This window comes from Corylus avellana, chromosome ca7 (genome assembly GCF_901000735.1).
Source record: "Corylus avellana chromosome ca7, CavTom2PMs-1.0".
In the NCBI taxonomy this organism is placed as follows: Eukaryota; Viridiplantae; Streptophyta; class Magnoliopsida; order Fagales; family Betulaceae; genus Corylus; species Corylus avellana.
Genome location: NC_081547.1, coordinates 28300570 through 28305870, shown reverse-complemented (window position 1 = coordinate 28305870; position 5301 = coordinate 28300570). Strand labels below are relative to the sequence as shown.

The 5301-nt window shown below is 36.6% G+C and overlaps 1 pseudogene; it reads right to left on the bottom strand.

Moving 5' to 3' along the window:
• Window positions 1-280: 280 nt before the first annotated feature.
• Window positions 281-4084, bottom strand: LOC132188438 (cucumisin-like; annotated as a pseudogene).
• Window positions 4085-5301: the final 1217 nt, after the last annotated feature.

Genomic DNA, 5301 nt, shown 5'->3' with positions numbered 1-5301 from the left:
TTTTTGAATTTAGTCATGAATTGAAGCGATAGTTTTACTAAGATAAATTACAAATATAGTAATATATATAAAAGATTAAATTTTAATATATAAAAACATTTATTATAATATAAAATATTTTTGAAATTAAATTCTAATAAAAAAAACTGCACATAATGTGAGTTATAAGCTAGTTAAATTAAAGCTAAAATCTTTATTTGGTAGACTATACAATGCAATGTAGAACTAAAGCAAATGCTCAAATAATTACAACCATTTTCCTCCATGTTCCGCCAATGCTTTCATTTTATTTGCATATTCCTTCAATTATTGATGTAATACATGTAGCATAGAATGTCACGGATCATGCAACAGACACAATGATGGGGCTCCTCACCTGGAACGTACCATCATCCCACACTAAAGCAGCAGAGGTAATAAATTTATCTCTTAATGTTCCTTCAATTGTAAGTGCAAACGATAGCCTTTGTCCAAGAGATGTAAATGATAGAATGCTAGGGTTCACTTTGATTGTAAGTCCATGCGGGGTGGTCACAATAGCTTTATATGTAGACGTTGGTGATCCAACATTGGTGATGGTCCGATTGAAAACTTGACTAATAGATTCCGAGGACAGCGTGGATAGAGCAAATGAAGGATAGTTTAGATCGAATCCCCTTCCATTAGTGGCTTTAGGACAGCTACTATTGTCCTCAGTAACAAGTTGTAATAACTTGGAATTATATCCTTCGCTGCACAAATATTTTATGTAGTCAAGTGCATCAATATCATATATTAAACCAGGATTTGGTGCCTTAAGAGGATTTATATTGCCGGCACCATATGCAAATTCAGCCTCAGGGTTAATTTCAGCACTCATGGGGGTAGCTGCAAGAAATACACCAAATTGAAATGAGTTAGTCATGGTTATGCATTGTCTGAATAATGCATACAAGCATTAAAATTATATAATTTAGATAGAAATTACCAGTAGTCATAAGGGCCGATTTGATAGCGGCAGGTGACCATGAGGGGTGAAATGATTTGATGTAGGCCGCTGCCCCTGTAGCATGTGGGCAAGCCATTGATGTCCCTGATATTATATTGTATGGTAGCAATCTCTCATCACCTTTAATTTTTGTAATTGGAGAAATTTGAGACCATGCTGCTAAGATGTTGTATCCAGGAGCCGCTAAATCCGGCTACAACAACATAAAAAATGTCTTAATTAATGAGATAATTAAGTAATACATTAGCCCAAATATATAAACAAGATTATTACTAGATTACCTTGAGAATGTTGAAAGTAGCTGGACTTGGACCCCTCGACGAGAATGAGGCTATGTATGGAGAAAATGTATCGTTACCCTCCTCACTCCTAAGAATAGTTAGGGTTGGGCTTCTGTAAATTGTTTATGTTGGTTAGGATTAGAATGTTTTGTGAACTTCTTCATTTTTAAGATATTATAGATTAATACCTTGCCGATTTTATGTATGTGTACACCTTGCTACCATCCTGCGACTCTAGGTAAGATGTAGGCAAGGGAAAAGTCGTTGAAGCTTTTGGCTCGTTTGGGCCTTGCATCACAGTACCCACTGCACCAGCTACGAATGCCACTTCCCCATTATTCAGGCCCTCGCAAAGTATAATTTTACCCTTCACTAAATTTTCGTCCAGCGAACCTTTTATACTGCAAAATCTGCGTTAATGTAGCAATAGGTTCCACTTTAGTCTTTAACTATCATGTTGGAATGTGTCTACAATTGGTATTACTATATATTATGAATCACATGGAATATTAATATTTCACCAGCTTGTTTCAAAGATTTATGCAAACAAAAGCAAATGGTTACACTTATTCTCTTTGTCTATGTATACATCAAAAAGTAGTTAAAGCTTATTCTATATATATATATATATATATTTTCTAAAAAAGAAAAGAAAATTGTCGTTACCCGGAAACGGAGCTCTGGAAACCTCCTGTAGTGTTTGGTGCATCTCCACCGTAAATTATTGGGTACGTTTTATTCTTGAGGTCAAAAGTATTAATTGAAATTCCCTACACACACATGGATTAAAGAGGTTTGCAAAATTAGTAGTTTTAATTCTATGCACGTAAATTTCAACGAGGTTAAAAAAATGGTTGGATATATATATATATAACTCATTGCAATTAAAATTTAAATACTAATAATTTGGTGTAATATGAAGAAAAACTCAGCATCTAGTCATAAAGCATTTTTTCTTCAGTTACCAAATGCTTGTTTTTTTTCTTTTTTTTTGGTTTGTGGGGCGGTGGAATAAATTGCGCGCATAGGATCTTTTCTGGCATAGCATATAGGACATAACACGGGGAAGACTTTATAATTACCTCATAGATCTTGTTGTTACCTAATTGGACCTTAGTGGTGAACTTTCGGTCTATAGTACTTGCAGCCACAGTGAGAGACCATGGCGAAAAGTTTGTGATGGTTGCTCGACTTGGACCGTCGTTACCAGCAGCCATTGATGTTAATATTCCATTTCTCATAGCATGAAAGGCACCAATGGCCATTGAATCTTCAAAATAGAGCAAGTAGGGCACGGGAGAGGTGGGACCGATGGAGAAAGATATGATGTCAACGCCTTCAGCAATGGCATCATCAAATGCTTTAAGAATGTCAGTATCATCACAGCCAGAGCTCCAACATATTTTGTAGACAGCAATACGTGCTGATGGAACCCCTCCTCGTGCTGCTCCGAAGCCATACCCCAGTAGGCTTGCCCCGCTAACTAGGTTCCCAGCTGCTGTTGATGCAGCATGTGTCCCATGGCCATCTGAATCTCTAGGAGATTTGATATCAACTTCGTCAAATGATCGACTTTGATGGTAATATTTTGCTCCAATGATTTTGCTGCACAAGTGTAGCAACATTTGTTAGTGGTGCTTTGACTCCTTCTCTGTATGATCGTACATAGGCATTATTAGGCACATATATACGTACTTGTTGCAAGTGAAATTGGTCGAGGTGTGGCAGGTGCCCTTCCATTTGGTAGGTGGTGGACCAAATCCTTCGTCACTAAAGCTTTCTGACTCCGGCCAAATTCCACTGTCAAATACTCCTATAATAATGTCACTTTCAATAGGTCTTCTAGGAATTTGCTCTGGAAAGCCAAGAAAGTCCCATGACCTAGTTGTCTGAAGCCTTTGTTGTTTGTTAGGAAAAACAGACACTACGCCATCCATTCCTACATATTCATAATTAATGTTACAACTTACAACTTTTGTTGTAGATATACAAAACATGGGGAAAGAGATGAGGTTCACCGACCGGCTATTTTTTGAGCTTCTTGCTTGGTTAACTCCGCTGCAAATCCATTAAAACTCCTTGTGTAGCTATGGATTAAAGATTTCGGTCCAATACTACTAAGTGCAAGCATATAAATTTAACAAGTTAAACGGCTGGACACATTTTGAGTCTCCTAATAATTATGATGGGCCTTATTAATTGCCACACGTATACCCAAATTTTTATTTATTTTTTATATTGATTAAACGCTAACAAATTAACTATGAAGGCACTTTTTAGAGTTTCTTTTGGGACAAATAGGTCCCTCTGGTCAAATTTTTTATTTTGATATTATATGTCTATATCATACCAATGAAAAACATGACATGTATATCCAAATCTAAACCTAATCTGTCTTGTGGGCAATTGAAATGCGGAATGGGGTTATAAAGGGAAATTCAAGATGCTTTTATAACCTGCCAATGACTTCTTGTAGCATGCTTGTGTGAAGGGATGATGTGGAAACCTCATCCATCTGCTTGTTGCCCATGTACACAATATAAGCCTGCATACACAATATCATAGGCAGAAAATGAAACCTGTTAAATGATTCATCCCATATGAAAAAGTAGGCCAATTTTAGGGAGAGTTGGGCGTGAATAAAGTGGATAATTATAAGATCGCTTCCATATATATATATATATATATATATAAGATCAGCCTATAGAGAAATATGTTTACCTTTCGGTCATTCTGAGAAGCTGAGTGACCAACAAGGAGTGCAGGCGAGATTGATGAGGAGAAGCCATGAAAGACTAGAGCTTTTGCTTGCCATTTGGAGGGCTATGCTATAAACTTGTCTACAATGTATGTTATATATATATAGATATATGTAAATTAATGGAGCTGGTGGGTTTCGAAGAAGTTGGGGTTGGGGGTGCCGGGTGAAACTCTCTACCACTGATGCACGGTAAATTCACAACTAGATGACCAAGTCCAATTTAACGACGAGTGACGACAGCTAGTAAATTCACATGATGTAGATGTTCTACCTAGTACCTATATATATATATATATATATGTTCGAGAACTCAATCTTAGGAAGTTCTGAAATGGTCAGACATGGCAGCCACCAGCTTGCAGAGAGTGTTATAAGTCTTCATCTGCTACGTACCAAAGCTTCCACGCAAGTCGAAGTCTTTTTACTCAATCTGGGCTTCCCAGTCAGTGATTGACTCCTGTCAGATCTGGACTGTGTTTCGAAAAGCCCATCCAAAAGTTGCCCAAAGACTCGGATATATGTGCCCCGGCTCATCCAAGCAATATGGGTTGGACAGGTCATCGTATGTGTGCCCAATTGATCCTAGGCCTGCGCAGTAGACCCATCATTGCACCAGACTTTTTCTTGGCCGGCCCAATATCGTTGTATCCTGCTCCCTGGTCCAAAAGGAAAGTAAAAAAAAAAAAAAAAACTATTTAACTTGCTAAAGTCTACGGTCTCAACATCAAAGCGAGGCATCTATCTGTCTATTATTATTATTATTAAAAAAAAAAAAAAAAAAAAACTTCTAACTGATCGCATGGTAACGCTTGTATCTCACTTCCATTTGATTGGAATGACGTGATAGTGTTTATTCGTCTTCAAAAAATTTTAAACGAACAATGCGTTCAGCAATTAAATGTCATTAATATATTAAGGGATTTCCTATTAGAGATAAAGATCAAAGCCATCTACAAGATAAACCACAAGAGGAATCATGATCTAGAAGGAGATAATATTTATAGTCTAAGAGTTTACATTGTGTTATAGCTCTTAGACTGGTTCAAATATTATCTATTAGCTAGATTAGATATAGTTCAAATATTATCTACTAGTTAGAGTAAGATACATAGTCATTGTATAGTTACCGTTATGATTAACATTTCCTCTATGTGAACTATTTCATCTATGTGAAAAAAGCGCATTCTTTACTAGCCTATGAGGTTATGAGTTACATCATTTGCTTCCAATACCTATGGACAACATTAATTTAATTTAAGAGGTCGGGTAAA